The sequence below is a fragment of the Microtus oregoni genome, unplaced genomic scaffold, assembly GCF_018167655.1.
Source record: "Microtus oregoni isolate MIOR12 unplaced genomic scaffold, Mior012 000034F_ref0000314, whole genome shotgun sequence".
Classification (NCBI taxonomy): domain Eukaryota; kingdom Metazoa; phylum Chordata; class Mammalia; order Rodentia; family Cricetidae; genus Microtus; species Microtus oregoni.
The window spans coordinates 19,207,229-19,231,461 of record NW_024543093.1 but is presented as its reverse complement, the minus strand read 5'-3'; the positions used below and the strand labels follow the sequence as shown (position 1 = coordinate 19,231,461).

The following is a 24,233-nucleotide window of genomic DNA, read 5'->3' as shown; positions in this document are numbered from 1 at the left end:
TAAGTTCCATTCACTGCAGACTTGCTTCTATCTCTTGAATCATTTTCAATCTTTCTGTGACCCATTCACTCTTTTCTTTATTCCTGTTATGATAATGAATTTTTGTGAAAGTACAATACACATTCTGATTTTTTTCAGTTTCAAGTCACTAACACCCATGCCTGTGCTATTAATTAAGTTGGCTGTGAATCTTGATTAGATTTAGATTCAAGGTTTGATTTCATTTATTTTTCAAGTGTACTTTGTGGATCTTTCTGTGTGTCATATTGCTTCATGTATCCAGGCCACAGTGACTACTCACTTCGTCTTTATTGATGTTCAGGATAATTATTGAAGACAGGACCTGGCATTCTAACCCCATCATTATGAAATATCTCTTGAGCTCTCAGCTTATGTTTTCATTAATTTATAATCATTGTCTAAATCCATTATTTATTTCATTAGGAATTACAAAACAGAGATTTTTTTATTGTATAATTTCTTCCACATTTCTACCTAGAATCTTCGTCGAAAAAGGAGACTTTCCTTCAACAGTCAGAGCCCTTTGCTTTTCTTGAAGACAGCACATAACATGGTGGTGTCTTTCCTGTCTTAATAGCTAATATTCAGACTTGCTGCCTTGGTCCTTCCAAGGACAACCTGGGAAGCATAGCTCTCCTAGTTCTGTCTTTTAAGATTCATTTTGAACTGATGTTTTTGTATTTGATGTGCTTTAATTAGCTACATTTAACAGAACTTTGATGCACAAACTGCTCCTCCTTTTACCAAATAGGCCTTGCAGTTTTTTTTTTTTTTTTTTTTTTTTTTTTTTTTTTTTTTTTTTTTTTTTTTTTTTAATCTTTGTCCACTAATGTGGACAAAGCTCCCAAGGTCCCAATGAGGAGCGGAAGGAGGGAGAAGATGAGCAAGGAAGTCAGGACCACGAGGGGTGCACCCACCCACTGAGACAGTGGAGCTGATCTATTGGGAGCTCACCAAGGCCAGCTGGACTGTGACTGAAAAAGCATGGGATAAAACCGGACTCTCTGAGCACGGCGAGCAATGAGGGCCGATGAGAAGCCAAGGACAATGGCACGGGGTTTTGATCCTACTTCAGGTTCTGGCTTTGTGGGAGCCTAGCCAGTTTGGATGTTCACCTTCCTAGACATGGACGGAGGGGGGCGGACCTTGGACTTTCCACAGGGCAGGGAACCCTGACTGCTTTTTGGACTGGAGAGGGAGGGGGAGAGGAGTTTGGGAGAGGGGAAGAAGGGTGGGAGGAGGGGGAGGGAAATGGGAGCCTGGGAGGAGGCAGAAACTTTTTTTTTCCTTTTCTCAATAAAAATTATATATATATATATATATATATATATATATATATATATATATATATATAAAGAAAAAGGCTGAGTAAGCTAACATAAGCAAGTCAGCAAGAACTCCTCCAAGGTCTCTGCATCAGCTCCTGCCTTCAGGTTCCAGTCCTGTTTGAGTTCCTGCCTTGACTTCCTTTGGTGATGAACTACAACATGGAAGTGTAAGCCAAATGAATCCTTTCCTTCCCAACTTGCTTTTGGTCATGGTGATTCATCATAGCAATAGTAACCCTAAGACAAAGTACACACTGATATTTCTTTAATTTTTTGAAAAGTGTATTCTTACTTATTTGGTGTGGGAGAGGGTACACGTGGCATAAAAGGTGGGGAGATCATATGAGCCCTTCTACTATCTGAGTCCCAGGGTCCCTAGGATTTCCATCAAGCTTCCCCTAGGCCCCACAATTACATATTCTAGTTGTAGTTTAAAGTATTTTATTTAATTTCTTTAGTTTTTAGCTATAGATCAATTTTCTTTTGCAACAAAAACTTTTGGCTGTTGAAACCAATGAGATCTAACTGCATTTTTATTATAACATAAAATTAATTAGATTAAATGTGATAATATTAATCTAACTACCACTGAAAATTATGCCACATAACATAGCATACATCGCTAGGCATTTTAAAATAAAATAAAATTTATCTCATCAGATTGCATGGTATAAATGTATAAATGCACACAAAATAATTCATATTTCTTTGCATTTATATAAAAACTTGACATGTTGCCAAATATGAAGTAAACATTCTCTCTCTCTCTCTCTCTCTCTCGCTCTCTCTTTCTGTCTCTCTCCCTTTCTCTCTCTCTCTCTCTCTCTGTGTCTCACCATTAGATGAATCAAAAAAATTATCTTTCATCTACTGTGTATATAGGCAGTCATGAAGATACCCCCGAGTAAGAAAAATAAAATAAAACAGGCAAGATTTAGGAAGTTAGATATATATTAACTTTGAGGGAAAAAGAGGAATGATTTCCCAGAATGATCAACACATGGGTCTGAGAGCTCAAATAATCCAGGCTGAAACAGTCAATCTAGGCTTCAGGTAGGGAAACAGAAAAAAAAAAAAAAAAAAAAACAAGCCATATACTCCATGGGCAGTTTATGTAGAATGCCTGGGAGTATGGAACAAGTTAGATACAATAATGACTTCCTGTAGAAAAAATTGAGACACATTGCTAGAGAGCCAAAAGCTCTCATTTGTTTTATGGAAATGACATCACAGAAGAGTCTTTGGGTCTACACTCAGCATTCCCAAGCTGATGACAGTTTAGCATTGCCAAATGAATTCTAACATTAGCATCAACACACGGGTAAGGCATGATTGTGAGAAACCATATGAACTATTCATCACACCAACTACATGAAATGTAGAGAGTGGAACTGTCAAAGGAAAGGGAAACAGGCAGAATGAAATGAAGACACTGTCTTTTAAATAAAGAATTTAGTGCATATTTCAGTACACAGAGGGACTTTACAATCATAAAAATCACTGGAGCAGAAACTATTAAAATGTGTCATTTCATTGAATTGGGATCAAAGTGAGATGGGTCAGATAACTGTTGCATGTTTTTTAAAATGATGATTTACATACTCATGTGCATGAAAAGCATTGCAATGAAGATTGATACTTATTTGGTGGTTTTGGATGATAGATAGACCTGTTTAAGAAATGTAATTCACAAAACTAAATGAGGTAAAATACCTTCCAGGATGCCAACTAAAGATTAAATTGTTGAATGTAGTATAAGAAAAGATGGTAGAAATGAAAATTAGAAAGTACACCATTGTGAGTAGTGGGCATTCTCATGTGAGTGTATGATATAAATGAAATAGAAGTAGAAAAAAGCCAACATAACTGACAGAATCTGAATGCAAGTGTAGAAGTGCTTTACTCATTTTTTTAAAATACTGGATATTTTCATACAATATATTTTTAATACAGCTTACCCTCCCTCAATTTCTCCTAGATCCTGACTCACCAAAATGAGAATCAAATTTAATAGAAAGCTATATTGAGACATATCTAAAGCAATGAACGCAATTATAAAATGACAGTAGAAGGGAAGAAAGAGAGTTTACATTGGGGTGGGGAGGGATTCTAGTGAATATCTTGTGTCAGGTTTCTTTTTCCAGATGACAAATAAAGACTGGGCTGTGTTAGAACTTTCTATTTTCCAAAATAATAGTATATGTTTGTATCTTTATAAATCTGGATGAGCAAAACTAATGATCAGAGATTTTGAGATGAAAGCAAGTTGTTCATATATGAAATAGCCATAAAAAGTAATTGCATATGTGTGTATATTTGCATATTTATATGCACACATGTAATGCAAGCTCAATAGGGGATAGCTAGTCACTGCTCTGACTTCAAAATAGTTTGCTCCCAGGACTCACGTAGTGGAGGCTAAGGGTGCTACTGAGTTGGTGGACTATGTTGTGATGGGGCCTGATGTGAGGAATAAGTTGTACAGTCCAGAAGGGAATTATGCTGGTCTCGAAGAATGAGTTGTTTCTCTTAAGAGTAGATTAAGATAGAGTGAGGCTGCCCAAACCTCTTGGCCTCATTGCAGAGGGTTGGTGCTGTTTTTATCTCTTTATCGTGCTGTGACCCAATCAAGGATCTTCACCCAAAGCCAGACGGCCCCACTCTCAGACCTGATCTTCAACCTCCAATAATACTGAACTAAGAAATGCTTCCAGCCTTCAGCAAGTATTTTGCTATGGCAGCAGAAAACAGATTAGCTTAGTCATGGTGAAAGGTCTGAGAATTATTTAGCTGGCATCCGAGCTAAGGGAATGTAAAGGATGGGAGGACATGAGAGCTGTTTGTTTTCCTAACTTTGCAAAAGACAGTAAGTCACAGAACCAAGAAGAACCACCCATTCCAAATAAAATAAATGGAAAAGATCAGCTGATAAAAGCATAAGGAAACTGGCAAAGGCCAAGTCTGAAGAAAAGGAGCGCAACAAAGATGACACCATAAGCTATCAACCCGTCACCTCTCAGCAACATCTGTGAAAGACAGTGTCCCCAAATAGCTGATAGTACACAGCTGGCAACCTGGAAACACACAAAAATGAGGTGGAAAGATATGTTAAACATGTTCAGTGATAGCACTATAATACTTTATGGAATTTATAGGTAACATATCTACATAACTTGTTAATATTATTGAAATAAAACTGATCTTTCTCTTCCCCCACCCCCTTTCCTATTTTTTAACATTTATTTTTTTATTATATTATATGAGTCTCTCACTGTGTGTGTGTGTGTGTGTGCGCACATGCCATGGACAATATGAAGAGATCATAGAACAACGTGTGGGAGACACAAATTTCTCCCCCACCACCCTGGACTTGCCTTTTTTCCCAATATCACCAGCCAGAGGTGGTGCTGCATGCCTGCATTCCTAGCACTTGGCGGGCAGAGGTAAATAGATCTCTTACTTAGTGGCCAGCCTCTTCTACAGAGAGAGTTCCAGGACAGTCAGGGCTACACAGAAACCCTATCTCAAAACAAAACCCAAACATAACAAAAACCAACCAAACAAGGACTTCACACTTTTAAGTCCTTAGTTAGTGCTTGAAAAATCTGGTTTAGTTTTCCTTTGTATTACCGACTTAAAGCTTTTCATCATTTTCATTTCTTAATGAAAACAAAGCTTTAAATTTACCCCCATATCTTTTTTTCTGCTTCAATCTTCTGTTTGCCTCTTCAACCACATCTTCTGGAACCTGGACATGCCTGAGGGGAAGGAGTGGCTCATGTACTGTTAATCGTCACTGCCTGGAAGCTGTCTAGATCCCCCAATATTTTTTTGTTTTGAAAATTTAGTTCATCTTTCATGGATGTTTTCTGCAGACAGTTTTGGCTTATAGTGCAAAGTCTGCAGTTAACAAAAATGCCTTATGCACATACACAATTTACAAACTATTCTCTATGCCTTTAAATTTTCCTTTTTTCCCCAAAGGAATAAACAGTAAACAGCAGAACATATAAAGCTACAACATAAACAATGCAACATAAGAAGAAAGCATATGGGAAATTAAGTGATAAAGAAAAGAATTATATCATATGAAATTGTCGATACGAGGCAAGAGAATAACTTTCTTTTGTGTGGTCAGGAACTGGACCTAGTTTCTTGCAAATGCAAAGTAAACATTCTACCACTGAGTTATATATAACTACAGATACAGAAGCATTACTTACAAGGTTAAAAAGATGAGCACATAGAATTAAAAATTTAAATCAATCTACAGTTCCTAGGAAGCACACATAAAAGAGAATAACTCAGCTGAAAGGAAACCTGAATACACAACACATTAGTAAAAGTTAAAGATTTGAATTAAATCTCAAAATAAAAGTTCTCAAAATAAAAGACAAAATACAAAATAAAATATTGTATTAATTACACATCTGAATAGCCCTTGTAAATGATTTTTTTCACAGTGACTATGAGATCAATGTGACTCTTCAAAATTCACACAATGAAAAGTCATTCGAAACAGGTTGGTGTTAAGAGGTAGAGCTTTTGGGAGGTGATTGGTCCATGCAAATAAATGTCTCTTGAAGGGATTGGTACCCTTGAGGAGAACCCAAAAATGCTCTTCAATGTTCTACTCTGCATAGATGCAAAGGGATGGGAAAAGTAAAACCCATACCCAAACCTGCTCACAACAGCATCTTAATCTTTATGTCCAGAACCTGACCGTGACAACATCTTCATCTCTATGTCCAGAATCTGACCATGACATCTGCATCTCTATGTCCAGCATCTTCATCTCTAAATCTAGTCTCTGAAGTTGGAACAATGTATTTGTTTGTTTGTTTATGCCACCCAATCTAGGGTATTTTGTGATAGAGCCAGAACAAAACCTAACAAAGCAAAGAAATAACTGCTAAATTGCACAGATATACCAAGACTTTTAAGAAAAAAAAATACTTGGCAAATTGTGTTGTTTTTTCTGTTGAAAGCTTTTTTATTTTAAATTTTATTTAATTGTTATTGCTTTTACTGAGCTATATATTTTTCTCTGCTCCACTCCTTTCCTCTCTACTCCCCTTTTATCCTCTTCCTTGGTCCCCAAGCTTCCAATTTTCTCAGGAGATCTTGTCTTTTTCTAATTCCCATGTATATTAGATACAAATATGTCTCTCTTAGGGTCCTCATTGTTGTCTATGTTCTCTGGGATTGTGAACTTTATGTCTAAAGGCCACTTATGAGTGAGTACATATATTTGTCTTTCTGGGTCTGGGTTACCTCATTCAATATGATGGTTTCTAGCTCCATCCATTGTATAATTTCCATGATTTTTTTGGGCATTCTGAACTTAGTGTTGCTGTTAAATTCTTATTTTAAGCTATGGTGATCTGATAAGATATATGGGATTATTCCAATTTTTTTTGTATCAGTGGAGATTTGCTTTTTTTTTTTTTTTTTTTTTACCTAGTATGAGGTCAATATCTGAGAGGTTCTAAGAGGTGCTGAAAAGAAGGCATATTCTTTAATGTTTGGATGGAATATTTTATAGGTGTCTGTTAAGTCCATTTGACTCATAACATCTCTTAATTCCCTTATTTCTATGTTAATTTTCTGTCTGATTGACCTGTCCAGTGGTGAGAGTGGGGTCTTGAAGTCTCCCACTATTAGTGTGCAGTGTTTAATGTGTGATTTAACTTTTAGTAGTGTTTCTTTTACATATGAGGGTGCCCTTATATTTGAGGCATAGATGTTTAGTATTGAGATTTCATTGGTGTAAGAGGACCTCCTGTCCTTGTGTTGCTTTCATTGGTTAATAAAGAAACTGCTTTGGACCCTTTATAGGGAAGAACTTAGGTAGGCAGAGAATACAAAACTAAATTCTGTCAGAAAGAAAAGAGAGGTGGAGAGTTAGCCAATCAGAAGTTAGAGCTCTTGAGCCAAGCAGTATTTTAATTAACACAATTTCTGTGTGGTTATTTTGGGGCTAAGCTAGCCTGGCGGCCGGGATGAACAAGCGGGCCCTCTCCTTACAACATTTCCTTTTGATGGTTTTTTCCTTTGAAGAATATGAAATGTCCTTCTTTGTCTATTTTTATTGATTTTAGTTTGAAGTCTATTTTTTTTTTTATATTAGGATAGCTACAACTTGTTTTTTAGGTCCATTTGATCGGAATTTTTTCCCCCAACCCTTTACTCTGAGGGGAAGTTTGTCTTAGAGGCTGAGGTGTATTTCTTGTATGCAACAGAAGAATTGAATCTGTTTTCATATCCAATCTGTTAGCCTGTGTCTTTTTATAGGTAAGTGAATCCATTTATATTAAGGGACGTTAATGACCAGTGATTGCTAGTTCCTGTTATTTTAGCTTTGGTTGTTGGTGATATTATTGTGTATGTTTTTCCCTTCTTTGGGATTTGCTGATGTGAGACCATCTACTTTCTGTGTTTTTGTGGATGTAGCCAACTTTTGGGTTGGAGTTTTTCTTCTAGTACTTTGTGTAGGACTGGGTTTGTGGCTAGGTATTGGTGAAAATTAGTTTTGTCATGGAATATCTTGTTTTATCAGTCTGTGGTGATTGAAAGTTTTTCTGGGTATAGTAGTCTGGGCTGGCATTCATGGTCCATTAATGTCTGTATAATGCTTGACCAGGACCTTCTGGCTTTCTTTGCTTCAATTGCGAAGTTAGGTGTAATTCTGATAGGTCTGCCTTTTATGCTACTTGCCCTCTTTCCTTTTCCACTCTTAATATTCCTTCTTCATTCTTTGTGTTTAGTGTTTTGATATTATGTGACAAGAACACTTTTGTTTTTGATCCAGTCTATTTGGTGTTCTGTAAGTTTCTTGTGTCTTCATATGCACATCTTTCTTTATCTTAGGAGAGTTTTCTTCTATGGATTTGTTGAATATACTTTCTGTGCTTTTAAGTTGGACTTCTTCTTCTATCCCTATTATCCTTAGCTTTGGTCCTTTCATGATGTCCCACATTTCCAGAATATTTTGAGTTAAGCTGTAGTTATATTTAATATTTTCTTTTACTAATGAGTTTGTTTCCTCTATTGTATCTATAATGCTTGAGTTTCTCTTTTCCGTCTCTTATATTCTGCTGTTTATGTTCTTGCATTTTTGGTTTCTGATCATTTTCTTATATTTTCCTTTTCCAGAATTCCCTCAGTTTGTGTTTTCTTTACTGCCCCTATTTCTTTGTTCAAGTCTTGAATCATTTCTTTCATCAGTTTGATTGCTTTTTCTTGGTTTTCTTTAAGTATTTGTTGATTTCTTCCATTTTTTTTTGTCCCATCCCCCCAGGTTTCTGGCGCAGGCCTGCCCCTGTGGAGGTCACCATCTTGAGCCTGCTCCAACTGAGGTTGCTGACTCTGGCCTGTTCCCACAGATGTCACTGGCTTGGGCCTGTTCCTGCAAGAGGTCTCTGGTTCAGGTCTGCTCCCTTGGAAGTCCCTGACTTATGCCCTATCCTGCAGAGCATGCTCTTTTGGTTGTAGCTCCCTTGTATCTGCTCTTGTAAGTTGTTGCCTTGGGCCTGCTCTGGCTCCAAATTGTAACACAAAATTGTAAAACAAAAATTGTAACAAAAAATAGTTAAAAATTTTAAAATACTTTCCCTTTATCATTGGCCCAAACCAAAGCAAACCAACCAACCAACCAAATAAACAAACATAAAACACATATTAAACGTGAGCTGGAACTGTGGTTGTAAAAACTCGGCCCTACATCAGCAACACTTCTTGGGTCTGAGTGTGCAGCTACCCAGACCATACTCATACATATAGTTCCAGTTGATTTGAATGGTTCTTAGGTGTTATTAGTTTATAAAAATCTTCCAAGAGGTTGTAATGCACAACCAAAATAGAAAACTAATGAAGTAATGTAAAGAATCTGACAGCTATTTTAATAAAGTTAATATCACACTTTATATTAAACTCTATATCATACAGAGAAAATCCTTTAAACAGTACCTACAAATTATTCATAAAAATTTCTCATACACAGTCATAATGAATCCTTAATAAAACCTGTAATGTAAAAAAATAGTATAGTCTTAAAGACTCTAATAACAATATGATTAGGTGACATTGGAAATAAAACGTAAAATACATTTTAACCATTAAACATGAAGCAAACTCTAAACTTTAACATAGTATTTAGAAAATAGAACAATGATAAGTTATACTGATTTTAATTACTGTTATAATTACTGTGTGTATATGGAAGATGTATGGCTGAAAGTTTCCTCTGAGAAAAATTAGTACTATTCAATTATTTTGTAACTAAGTAAGTCTACAGCTGTACCACCCTGAACTCACCCAACTTAATCACAACTAAGTAAAACAGGGAATAGGAAAGGAAGAACGAAGCACTTGCTTTATAATTTAGTTATTTCTTTTAGTGGAAGGATATACCCAGAGGGGAAGTGTAGTGTCCTCTTTAAAGTGCTTGTCAACTAATTTTTTTTTTACATGAGAAGGAAGTTTATTTGGGAAGGGAGCAGACACACACACACACACACACACACACACACACACACACACACCACATGGGGGAGGGGGAAGAGAATGGGAGATAGAGAGACAGTGCCTCCTTAGAGAATCAACTAGATATCTTAATAAACAGATTATGGCCAGCATGATGGCTTAATGGGTAAATGTGATTTCCACTAAACCCAATGCCCAAGTTCAATCCCCAGAACTCACATGGTAAGAAGAGAATCAACTCCTGAAAGATCTCTTCTGGCCTTCACCATTACACCTTCATTCGTACTGGAATATGCACACACCTCATATACATAAATAAACTAATGCAATAAGAAGAAAAAAATGAGTATAATTTCCATGGAGGAAAGTGTGTATATATATAACTTTTATTAACTGTTTGAAATTTTTATAAATGTATCTATGTACTTTGATCCTTCCTCTGACTACTTGCAGATCCAAATTATACCTCAAGCCTATCTCAACTTCATGTTCTTTTTCTTTTCTTTAAACTATCGAATCTACTTTCTGCTCTCCATGAACTCATGAATATATGGTCATTTACTGGAGTGTGGTTAGCTTACCAGGGGATAAATGCTTAAGGAAAACTTGTTTTTCTACCCCTAGAAACTATCAACTCTCAAAAGTTCCTCAGCAACAGGTGGAGTCTCATGAGCCCCTCCCCACCTCCCATTTGAATATTGACTGGTTGATCATGTACAGATCTCAGGCAGAATACAAACATAGATGTGGTGAGTTGACGAATGTTGTAGTCCTTCCATGCTTGGATGACATTGTTAATATCCAGTTTTGCCCAGCCCCTGGCTTTTACAATCTTTTCAATGCTGCTTCTATGATATCCCCTCATCCTTGGAAGGAGGGGTATTACAGATATTCTACCTATGACTGAGCAGTCCACACTCATGCTCCACGATTGAACCAGTGTGAGGTTCTATGTCAACCACGATGCACTACACAAAGCAGCTTCTCTGATGAGGTCTGAGGATTGTACTAACATTTGTATAGAGATATGAATTTAGAGGGCAGTTTTATATTATATATATATATATATATATATATATATATATATATTCAGCAAAATAGTAGTAGTATCACCTATGGGCCTACGAGCTCTTCAACCAAGGGTTTATCACTATACTTATAGTACCACGGATGCATTTCCTTCTGTAGAATAGGTCTTAAATCCAATTTTTAATTAGATGGGTAGCCTCAAACATTTGTTTCCACTATTTCACCCATAGGCATATATTGCCACCTAGGTTGTTATAGTAGCTCATGGGGCTCACATTTGGGTAATATTGCTGGTGATGTTTGTCCATCAGCATCATCAATACTACCTATTGACACATAAAACTAGCTAGTTCTAGTACGGTCAAGCTGTTACACAGTGAAACCCTGACATGGAAAAACCAACCAACCAACCAACCAACAAATAGAAACCATCACAGCTAAATAACTGCTAAATTAGTTTCTTATTAAAATGCATTAGCATACACAATTTTTATGAGAAAATAAAATATACTCCCTTTACTTTTCAAACATGCATTTGTTTGAAACATGCATGTCAAAGGGAAGATTCTCAAGACTACACTTTCAGGGATCATTTCTATGGTTTGTTACTAAAGAAGTTTCCCTGGTGGTGTGGAGCACCCAGGATCATGCAGACTAGGTACAGTGTCTCTTCTGAAGCTGAAGCCAGCTCTAGGTGTGGCTTTCATGCAAGCTGCTTCTTGCCATTGATTATTGCTCTTCTCTCCCTTTGAGAGAGAGGGAGGGAGGGAACACAATCTGAATGGATTTCAGTTTGTCTGTTGTGGTTACTAAAGCCAGGAAGTTTGTTCAAAATCCTCAGAATATAATTGTGAATGAGAAGAAAGAGAAAAAAGAAGCTCTTCTGCTCATTACAAGTGGTGGGTACCAAAGAAGAGATGGAAGATGGGGAGAGGCTGATTAAAGAACTCTTATTTTAATTAAGTTTATTTGTAAAACAATCTTCTTTCATTTTACATGTCTAACCCAGTTTCCACTCCATCTCCTCCTAGCACTACCCACACCTTTCCCCCTCCCATTCCCCATCCACTCCTCAGAGATGGTGAGGCTTCCCAAGTTGAGTCACTTTGAAGCAGGACTGAGGCCCGAGGACTCTTATCTTATTATACTTTCCACTTCTTCAGTGTGTGGTCCTAGAGAATTTGTCATATTAGTTCATTCCAACACAGAATTCCAATTCCTAATCAGTATGATATTTAAAATAAAACTTAGAACTTAATTTTTAGTGTTATTATTTCCTGATATAAAATATCCAATAATACTTAACATCAAAAGAAAATAATCATGATCTTTCAAATTATTAAGCTAAGTCAGCTATCAGATTTAATGAGAATTCTCTAGAAAATCAACAAAATAAGAAATAGAGTAAAGCTTCAACATAGAAGTATGCTGTAATACTATAAAATATAATGATTGCATATAAATTTTGTTTGAAAAACATAAGCCCATTAAAGAGAAAATAAATGTATTATTTTAAAATGAGGTAATCATAAATTATTCAAAAATATAAATGAAGAACAACTGTGTAACCACAAAAATTAAAATTTTGTTTCACTTTTTATTTTAGAACAAATTATTATGAATGTATTAAACATAGCTATTTAATAATGAAAATTTGGATGCTAGAAGAGATGGAGGCTTATATATAATTCTCAAGAAGAATGTTTTCATGGCATCAAAGACAAATAATAATAAGTATTAATAAGTGTGACTAGAACAGTATGTATAGATCCAATAAAACATTAAAAGAAACTGGTAACTTTTTACTTTGGTTTATAATGGAAAAATAAGGATTAGAATTTTCTTACAATTATAAATAAATTATAAAAATAAGTATATACATAAAGTGTGTATATATACATATATATAGTGTTATTCTGACTTTGGACATTAAGCTACACTACAAAGTGATATTTAAGGGAAGGAGTAAATGTCAGTTTCGATTGATTGTGAAGAACTTCAAAGTTTCAGATCAGGGAAAGAGAACACAAACCCTCTAGTGTTTTTGCTGGGTCGAGGCTGCTGAGTCAGTACTTGAGCATAAAGCAGCTACAGTTCTCAGGACAGAGGATGGGAGAAGAACATTGCCCATTAGAGGAGTTCTGGAGGCATGAAAAAGATTCCCTTAGATGCCTAGCATGAAGGGTTAATGACGTAAAAGCCTCAGATTGACTGAAAAACTCCTGACAGGAAAGCTGACTGATAAAGCCTGAGGAATCTTTTGGTAAAAATCTCCATACCAACTTGGAGACTGCTAATAGTCCCACAAATACTTCAAGCTATACAACTACAATGTATATGCAGAGGATCTAGTTCACATATTGAATTGGTTTTCATCCTATAAAGTTACAGTTTCATACTTAACACAGTAAGCTATCATATAATTTCCTGATTGATATTGATAATTTGTTGTTAGTTCTTTCTCTCCATGGGCATTCTGAATATTTATATTTCAGTTACTGAAACATGAGCTCTTCCCAGCTTTTCAACAGAGTTAAATATTACTGAGTCTTTTAATTAATTTTCAAAAGATTATATGGCCAAGAAATATTATTCCAAACAAAATCATATCTGAATAAGAAATATATAAGCTTAAGTTTCTTCAAATATCATGTTTATTTAGTCAGAGGCATTTGATGTTGATTTTAAGGCTTGTGTTATCAACCCCCTTTTTTTAGGATTCATTCTGGATACCAGACTTTGAGAATAGATGATCTTGAAATATATGGAAAACTTTTATCTTTGCAAAGAGGAAGGGTTACAACTTACTTGGTCCTCTGAGCACTTTGATTTATTAGTATCTTTTTTTCCTCTCCTGTCGGATCAGATTTACTGCTTGTCATCAGTGAAGCCATGAGCACAATACAGACTCATGACTTTGTCTTATTATGTTTGAAAATTCAGCAATGACTTTTTTCTTTTTCCCCAAGAAACATTTTTGCTACAAGAGAAGGGTTTTATAGGGAATGACAACCATTAATTGCTTCTTATCGCCCCTTCTCACTAACAAGAAAACACACAGAGAGAGAACACAGAACAAAGCAGAAATAAAACCTCTCATACAAAATGAGATTAGATTCAATCAACTAGTGTGTCTTCTCTTGTTTCCTATAAAAGTATTTCTCTGCCCAAAGCTTATTAAGAAATGATCTGTAGGATGATATATCTCCTAATTACACCATGTCAGACTTAGAATGTGATATTTTTTGTTTTGCATGATGCTAGGGGAATTGAAAGATAAAATTAAAAGGAATCTAGGAGGAAAATGAATATTTCCCTTTTGGGTCATTCATAAAATCTTTACTTCTTAAAAAAGTGATAAAAAATAGTTTTAATTCAAAAAATAAAATTAGTGTCTTAGAAATACAAAAGAGAAAAAAAATCAATTCATGATATACAAAGGATGATACATTTTTGGAAGTACTGGAAGAGCTTCTACTCAGCCCATCATTTAATAGAATCTGGATAGCGAGAGACTTCAGTTGGCCAACGCTAAAAAGACAAAGCCTTGGAGCTCACTCAGCCTTTAAATCAATCACAGGTTGTTCAAATCCTGTTCCCACAAAGCAGCTTCAGAGTGAGAGTCTGCCTACTCCACCCAAGAAAAACCTGTTGCCAGATGATCCCACTGCATAACAATTGCACAGGGTTGAAACTCCTGTGGGAAACCAAATGTCTTCCACAGAAAGAAGCTTTGTCTGATAAGCCCCTCTCGGTACTTGGCTCACATCCTGGGTGTTGCACTGTGGAACCACTGATTTGTAGAATACTGGGTAGTTAAACTTTTACTAAGAGCTGTAGACTTGGCCCTTGATAATAATGAACTGTTAGGACTGTGAGGAGTCTTGAAGTTGAACACATGGATTTATGTCCCTTTCAGTACTCTCTCCCTCTATTCTTCTATCACCTGATCCACTGTCCAAGGACTTCTGCATATATGTAACAGTTGTCTTCCTTGATCACTTCTGCATATATGTTAGTTTCTTCCTTGGTCTTCATGTGTGACTCCTAACAGCAAAAGCAGGGGCTGCCTTCGACTCTTTTTCTGGCTTTTGGGATAGGATACTATTCTTCATACTAGGTTGCCTTGTCCAGTCTTTGTTGTGGGATATTTTGTGGCACTGTGAAACACTGAGACTGAGTTAATAAAATTAACCTTGGATCAGGAGGCTGAATCAGTAACTAGTTGATAAGGATTAGCCACAGACAGTACAGAGAATCTGTAGTTGTTTGCTTTTATTCTATGGCTCTTTGCCCTTTCTTCTCTTTTGGGGGCTCAGCACCCAGATCCCAAATGAAGCACAGACAGAGACTTATTTTTACTTATAAATGTTGGGTCATAGCTTGCCTTGTTTCTAGCCAGTTTTTCTTAAATTATTCCACCTGGTCTTTTGCATTTCTCTATTCTCTACACTTTTCTTTAGTTCTTTCTCCATGGTTTGTTGTGTAGCTGGGTAGCTGTCTCATGAAGACCTCCTCTTCTCCATTTCTTATTCCTTGATGTCTCTTCCCAGATTTCTCTTCCTCCCTATTTCTCTGCCTGCCAGCCATGTATGCCTATCCTTTCTTCTGCCTTGCTATTGACCGTTCAACTCTTTGTTAGACCAATCATGTATTTTAGACACACAAAGTAACACAGTTTCACAGAGTTAAACAAATGCAACATAAAGGAATGCAAAACATCTTTGTATCATTAAGCAAATATTCTACAGCTTAAATGAATGTAACACATCTTAACATAATATTCCACAACAACATACAGGGAGATGGACAGAGAGGCACAAGAAGGAATAGTGAGGGACTTAGAGAGCCACAGTTCTTTTGTTCTGTGATAAATGGAGAGATTGGCTGGTTGGCTCTCCTGTGAAAAGGGGAAGATCAGCTGGTTACTCCTCCACCCTTTCTTTGATCTATCAGGTTTTTAAGCTCAATATCTGACTCCTGAGTCTTTATTGGTAATATGAAATTTATATAAAAACAACAGGCCTTAATAAGAGGGAATAATAATAGTGTCTAGTCTTACCACAACTTTATAAGGTATGTTTGGTTGATATCCATGAGAGAGCCATGGGAGGTCTACCATGGAAACAGAGGAGGAGTGGATGGGGTAGGGCCATAGAGGAGTTGAGGGGGAGGACTGGAGGAGAGGAGGGAGGGAAAATTATGATCAGGATATAAAAAAATAAATTAAATAAGGAAAAGTGAGTATGATCAGTGTCAAAAATATGAATTATCTTCATTATATATTATTACTTGAAAGAAGGGTATAGAACAATGTACAAAATGCTTCTTTCATTGGAAAAGATGCATGCATATGTACAAATGAAGATTAATAAGATTAATTTTAATAAAGGAACATGCAATGCATTAAGTAAATAAAGTTACACAAAATAAGTGGAAAACAGGCAACTTCAAAACACATTATTTTTAGTGTACTGGTTTTGTGAAAATCATTCTAATCATATCTAAGACTAAAAGGAAGTCCTCAATTCCATTCAATAGTCTAAACAAAAGAAGAAAAGGCATTACAACTTTGAAAGTATCTAAAACTACTTTACATATACTATACATAAGAAATGTTTTTAAAGCATAAAATTGATGAATTGAGAGAAAAATAATCACAAAACCAGAGAATTTAATGTCAATTTGATCCGGAAATATATTCATAGTCTCTGAATAATATTTTCTTTTTCAAAAGTTATTTATGGGGCCTGGAGATATGGGTCAGGGAATAAAGGCTCATACACAGGGAGCTAAGGAATCCCTGACTGTAATGGGTGGATGAAGCATGAGCGAATCTGTACTGCTTGTCATAGGCACAGTCATGTCAAGGACCCCATGCCTCAGATCCACGACAATGACAAAGCCTTCCACATATGGATCAGGTCAGGAATTGGTAGAGCTGTCCTCTAGTTGCTGTGCAAATGTTGACAGTGTGTACAAAAACCAGCAACTGCAACTTACTTCTTCTGGATTCCAAGGGTACTCACCCACAGAGGTGTCCTATTAAATTTAGGGACATCCAAAGCTGTGCTGTATGTAATGAAAGTGCTGTGGTTCCAGGTTGGATGTGCTTTGGGATCATAGTAGGTGTTTCCCTTCTGAGTGAGCACACCCCACCTGATTCCAGTTTGTCAGTATGTATGTTTGCATCTGTTCTTTCTTCATTCTCTTGCTGGCTCAGTCAGGTGTCCAATCCCTTGATGGTGTACACAGCAATAGTAGTTTTCTTGAAGATGACCTGTACTTAGTTCCCAGCACCCAGTCTAGCTCAAAGTGAACATGATACCTACTGGTCTCCATGGGAACACCTATGTGCACATATAAATAGACAGACACAGACACATACACATACTTAACAATAAAATAAAATATTAAACCTAAACTTATTTCTGAATAACTTTTGAAACAATGGCAACACAATGGCTTTATCCCCCTGGGAACACAGATAATGTTTTTAAAGAACTATTAAACATAAGATTATGGTCTTTGAAGAATGAGTGATTCCAAGCTGGAGACAGAAAATATATAGGATGTATTTATAATACATTTTTGTAATAAGACCAGAGTCACTGTCAGAGTTAAGTAAAGTTGGCCACAAAAACACAGTAGCAAATATAGAAAAAGCTTTCTGTTCAATTTTGAGATAATTATGTGTGAAAAAGAATATTGAACTCAACTGATTGTAATACACTGAATATATTTTAAAAATACGTGGCTTTTGTTATTAAACAAACAAACAACAATAACAAAAATAAAATAATAAAGAAAACAGTTCTTCTCTCCACCTCTATTCCCACCCAACCCTTCTTCCCCTCCAGCACCCCCCCCCCCCCATCTACTTCTCCCAATCGGTAAGGGCTCTCATAGGTAGCCAACGAAGTCTGGCACATTAGTTTGGAGCAGGACCAAGCCCCTCCCCCTGCATTAAGGCAGAGCATGACCTCCCACCATAGAGAATGGGTCTCAACAAGCTAGCTTGTGCACCAGGGATAGATTCTGGTCTTACTGCCCAGGAGCCCCCCCCCCTCAGATAGTCCAAGCTTTACCACTGTTTTCCACATATAGAGGGTCTAGTTCAGTTCCTTGGAGGCTCGATAGCTGTTGGTCTAGAGTTAATGAGTTTCCACAAGAGTGGTTTAGCTGTTTCTGTAGATTTCTCTATCATGATCTTGGACTCCCTTGCTCATATATTTCGTCCTCCCTCTCTTTGATTGGATTCCAAGAGCTTGGCCTGGTGCTTGATTGTGAATCTATGCTTCTGTTTCCATCAATTACTGGATGAAGACTCTATGATGAGAGTCGGGGTATTCACCAATCTGATTATAGGGTGAGGATATTTCAGGTACCCTCTCCACTATTGATAGGAGTCTTAGCTTGGGTCATCCTTGTGGATTCATGGGAATTTTCTTAGCACCAGAATTTTCCCTAAACCCATAGTGGCTCTTTCAAAATCTTTCTTTCGTTGCTCGCTCCCTCCATCCCTCTCCCGCCTAGACCATCCCACCATTCTCTCATGTTCTTATCTCCCATCCCCTCCCCTTTATTTTCCTACCCCTCACCCCCAGTTTACTCAGGCGATTTCATGTAACTCCCCTTCCCAAGGCCAATTTATATTTCCCTTTTAGGGTGTTCCTTGTTACCTAGCTTCTCTGGACTTGTGAATTGTAATCTGGTTAGCTTTGCTTTAAATCTAATATCCACTTATGAGTGAGCACATACTGTGTTTGTATGTACTTTCTGAGTCTGGGTTACTTCACTCAAGATTTTTTTTTCTAGTTCCATCCATTTGCCTGCAATTTTATGATCTCATTGTTCTTACAGCTGAGTCATTCTCCATTGTGTAAATGTATCACATTTTATGTATCCATTCTTTAGTCGGGGGACATCTAGGTTGTTTCCAAATTCTGGTTATTATGAATAATGTTTCTATGAATGTTGTTGAATAAGTGTCCATATGGTATGATTGAGTATCCTTTGGGTATATGTCCAAAAGTGGTATTGCTGGATCTTAAGGTAGATTGATTCCCATTTTTGTGAAAAACCAACATACTGATTTCCAAGGTTTATACTCCCACCAGCAATGGAGAGGTATTCCCCTTCCTCAGCTTCCTCTCCAGCATAAACTATTATTGGTGGTTTTTTATCTTAGTCATTCTGACTGGAATAAAATGGTATCTCAGAGTCATTTTGATTTGCATGTCCCTGATGATTAAGGATGCTGAGCAATTCCTTAAATGTCTTTTAGCCATTTGTGATTCTTCTGTTGAGAATTCTCTTTATCTCTGTAACCCATGCTTTTTAATTGGATTATTTTGTGTTTTGATGTCTAGTTTCTTGAGTTCTTTATATGTTTTGGAGATTAGCCCTCTGTCAGATGTGGAGTTGGTGAAGATCTTTTCTTATTCTTAGGCTTTTTGTCTTATATATTGTGTCCTTTGCCTTACATAAGCTTTTAAGGTTCTCGAAGTCCCATTTATTGATTGTTTCTCTCAGTGTCTGTGCTGCTGGTGTTACATTTAGAAAGTGATCTTCTATGTTAATGTGTTCAAGGCTACTTCCCACTTTTTTCTTCTATCAGGTTTAATGTAACTGAATTTATGTTGAGGTCCTTGATCTACTTGGACTTGAGTATTGTCCATGGAGATAGATATGGATATATTTGCAATCTTCTGTAAGTTGATATCTAGTTATGTTGCTCAATTTGTTGATGATGCTTTCCTTTTTCCAATGTACCATTTTGATTTCTCTGTCAAAATCAGGTGTTCATAGGTATGTGGACTAAAGTGAGGGTCTTATATTTGATTCAATTGGTCCACCTGTCGGTTTTTATGCCAATATCAAGCTGTTTTTATTACTATAGCTCTATAGTAGAGTTTTAAGTCAGGGACGGTGATGCCTCCAGAAATACCTTAATGGTATAATGTAGGCAGAGGCTGCTTGTTCATTCTTGGCTTCCCAGAAACTATATTATTAATAGTACTGTTTGGCCAATACCTTAGGCTTATTTTTGGCTTACTCTTATATCTTAAAGTAGCCCATTTCTATTAATCTATACATAACAACAAGGTCATTGCCTACAGGCAAAGTTTCAGCTGGCTCCAGTGGAGGAGTCTATCACTTCTCATAGCTAACTCCACCTTCTCTCTCTCTCTCTCTCTCTCTCTCTCTCTCTCTCTCTCTCTCTCTCTTTTCAAGGCTGACTATTCTATTAAGCCATTGGCTGGAAGCAGCTTCTTTATTCATTAACCAATAAAAGCAAGACTTTCCTACCATTTCCCCTTTTTTGTTTAGATAAAAAGAAGGTTTTAACTTTCACATAATAAAATTACATATAACATAATATCAAGCAAGAATTACTATTACATTATTCATATCTACCTTATCTTTTGTCATTACTAAGGAAAACTATAGTTATCTTTTCTTTTTTTTATTAATTTTTTTATTGAGAAAAGGAAAAACAAAGTATCCACCTCCTCCCAACCTCCCATTTCCCTACCCCTCCTCCCACCCTTCTCCCCCTCCCCCCAAACTCCTCTCCCCCTCCCTCTCCAGTCCAAAGAGCAGTCAGGGTTCCCTGCCTATGGAAAGTCCTAGGTCTGCCCCCCTCCGTCCATGTCTAGGAAGGTGAACATCCAAACTGGCTAGGCTCCCACAAAGCCAGGACATGAAGTAGGATCAAAACCCCATGCCATTGTCCTTGGCTTCTCATCAGTCCTCATTGTTCGCCATGTTCAGAGAGTCTGATTTTATCCCATGCTTTTTCAGTCACAGTCCAGCTGGCCTTGGTGAGCTCCCAATAGATCAGCCCCATTGTCTCAGTGGGTGGGTGCACCCCTCGTGGTCCTGACTTCCTTGCTCATCTTCTCCCTCCTTCTGCTCCTCATTGGGACCTTGGGAGCTCAGTCCAGTGCTCCAGTGTGGAGCACTGTCTCTATCTCCATCCATGACAAGATGAAGGTTCTATGGTGATATGCAAGATATTCATCAGTATTGCTACAGGATAGGGTCATTTCAGGTTCCTTTTCCTCAGCTGCCCAAGGGACTATTTGGGGACATCACCCTGGGCTCCTGGGAGCCACTCTAGGTTCAAGTCTCGTGCCAACCCTAAGGTGGCTCCCTTAACTAAGAATTGTGTTTCCGTGCTCCCCTGTCCAATCTTCCTTTATCCCAATCCTCCTGTTTCCCCAAGTTCCCCCCCTCCTTCCCTTCTCAGTTTTCTCTCCCCATCTCCCCTTACCCTCATCCCACCCCACCCACAAGATCCCACTTTTCTCCCCAGCAATTTTGTCTAATTCTCATAGCCAAGAGGATAACTATATGTTTTTCCTTGGGCTCACCTTCTTATTTAGCTTCTTTAGGTTCACCAATTGTAGTCTCCGTGACCCTTATTTATGGCTAGAAACCAATTATGAGTGAGTACAACCCATGTTCATCTTTTTGGGTGTGGGATACCTCACTCAGGATAGTGTTTTCTATTTCCATCCATTTGAATGCAAAATTCGAGAAGTCATTGTTTTTTACCGCAGTGTAGTACTCTAATGTGTATATATTCTATACTTTCTTTAACCATTCTTCCATTGAAGGGCATCTAGGTTGTTTCCAGGTTCTGGCTATTACAAATAATACTGCTATGAACATAGATGAACAAATGCTTTTGTCATATGATCAGGCATCTCTTGGGTATATTCCCAAGAGTGGTATTGCTGGGTCCAGGGGTAGGTTGATCCCGAATTTCCTGAGAAACTGAAACACCGATTTCCACAGTGGTTGCGCAAGATTGCATTCCCACCAGGAATGGATGAGGGAACCCCTTCGTCCACAACCTCTCCAGCAGAGGCTATCATTGGTGTTTTTGATTTTAGCCATTCTGAGTGGTGTGAGATGATATCTCAGAGTTGTTTTGATTTGCATTTCCCTGATTGCTAAGGAGGTTGAGCATGACCTTAAGTGTCTTTTGGCCATTTGAACTTCCTTTGAGAATTCTCTGTTCAGTTCAGTGCCCCATTTTTAATTGGGTTAATTAGCATTTTAAAGTCTAGTCTCTTGAGTTCTCTATGTATTTTGGAGATCAGACCTTTGTCTGTTGCCGGTTGGTGAAGATCTTCTCCCAGTCAGTAGGTTGCCTTTGTGTCTTAGTGACAGTGTCCTTTGCTTTACAGAGGCTTCTCAGTTTTAGCAGGTCCCATGTATTCAATGTTGCCCTTAATGTCTGTGCTGCTGGGGATATACCTAGGAAGCGATCTCCTGTGCCCATATGTTGTAGGGTACTTCCCACTTTCTCTTCTATCAGGTTCAGTATGTTCGGGCTGATATTGAGGTCTTTAATCCATTTGGACTTGAGTTTTGTGCATGGTGAGAGATATGGGTCTATTTTCATTCTTCTACAGGATGACATCCAGTTGTGCCAGCACCATTTGCTGAAGATGCTTTCTATCTTCCATTGTATACTTTTAGCTCCTTTATTGAAAATGAGGTGTTCATAGGTTTGTGGGTTAAAATCGGTGTCTTTTATACGATTCCATTGGTCGACTTCTCTGTTTTTATGCCATTACCACACTGTTTTCATTTCTGTAGCTCTGTAATAGAGTTTGAAGTCAGGGATGGTAATGCCTCCAGAAGTTCCTTTATTATATAAGACTGTTTTGGCTATCCTGGGTTTTTTATTTTTCCATATAAAGTTGATTATTGTCCTCTCAAGATCTGTGTAGAATTTTGATGGGATCTTGATGGGGATTGCATTGAATCTATAAACTGCCTTTGGTAGAATTGCCATTTTTACTATGTTGATCCTCCCAATCCAAGAGCAAGGGTGGTCCATCCGTTTTCTGGTATCCTCTTCAATTTCTTTCGTCAATGCCTTATAGTTCTTGTCAAATAGATCTTTCACTTCCTTGGTTAGATTTACCCCAAGATATTTTATGCTGTTTCTGGCTATCATGAAATGTGAAGCTTCTCTGATTTCCCTCTCTGCTTCCATACCCTTTGTGTATAAGAGGGCGACTGATTTTTTGGAGTTGATCTTGTATCCTGCCACATTACTAAAGCTGTTTATCAGCTGTAAAAGTTCTTTGGTGGAGTTTTGGGGGTTGCTTATGTACACTATCTTATCATCTTCAAATAAGGAAAGTTTAACTTCTTCCTTTCCAATTCGAATCCCCTTGATCCCATTATGTTGTCTTATTGCTATTGCTAGAACTTCAAGCACTATATTGAAGAGGTATGGCGAGAGTGGACATCCTTGTCGTGTTCCTCAGTTTAGCGGGATGTCTTTGAGTTTCTCTCCATTTAATTTGATGTTAGCTGTCGGCTTGCTGTATATAGCTTTTATTATATTTAGGTATGACCCTTGTATCCCTAATCTCTCCAAGACTTTAATCATAAAGGGATGTTGAATTTTGTCAAATGCTTTTTCAGCATCTAATGAAATGATCATTTGTTTTTTTTCTTTCAGGTTATTTATATGATGGATTACATTGATAGATTTTCGTATGTTGAGCCAGCCCTGCTTCTCTGGGATGAAGCCTACTTGATCATAATGGATAATTTTTTGGATGTGTTCTTGGATTCGGTTTGCCAGTATTTTGTTGAGGATTTTTTGTCGATGTTAATGAGTGAGATTGGACTGTAATTCTCTTTCTTGGTTGAGTCTTTGTGTGGTTTTGGTATCAGAGTAACTGTAGCTTCATGAAAGGAATTTGGTAATGACCCTTCTGTTTCTATATTGTGGAATACATTAAGGAGTATAGGTATTAGTCTTCTTGGAAGTTCTGGTAGAATTCCGCATTGAAACCATCTGGTCCTGGGCTTTTTTTGGTAGGGAGGTTTTTGATAACAGCGTCTAATTCTTTGCGACTGACAGGTCTGTTAAGATTGTTCACCTGGTCCTGGTTTAATGTTGGTAAATGGTATTTATCTAAAAAAGTGTCCATTTCTTTTACATTTTCCAGTTTTGTGGCATACAGGCTTTTGTAGTAAGATCTAATGACTCTCTGAACTTCCTCTGTGTCTGTGGTTATGTTGCCCTTTTCATTTCTGATCTTATTAATTTGCATATTGTCTCTCTGCCGTTTGATTAGTTTTGATAGGGGTTTATCAATCTTGTTGATTTTCTCTAGGAACCACCTTTTTGTTTCATTGATTCTTTGGATTGTTTTCTGTGTTTCTATTTTGTTGATTTCCACCCTCAGTTTGATTATTTCCAGTCTTCTACTCCTCCTAGGTGAGTCTGCTTCTTTTTTTTCTAGAGCTTTCAGGTAGGCTGTTAAGTCTCCAATATGTGCTTTCTCTGTTTTCTTTAAGTGGGCACTTAGTGCTATGAACTTTCCTCTT

At 37.3% G+C, this 24,233-nt stretch overlaps 1 non-coding gene across 1 annotated transcript; it reads left to right on the top strand.

Moving 5' to 3' along the window:
- Nucleotides 1–11,432: 11,432 nt before the first annotated feature.
- LOC121432536 lies at nt 11,433–11,648 on the top strand. The gene has a single exon (XR_005972206.1). It is a non-coding gene; the product is annotated as a small nucleolar RNA U3 (small nucleolar RNA).
- The last annotated feature ends 12,585 nt before the right edge of the window (nt 11,649–24,233 follow it).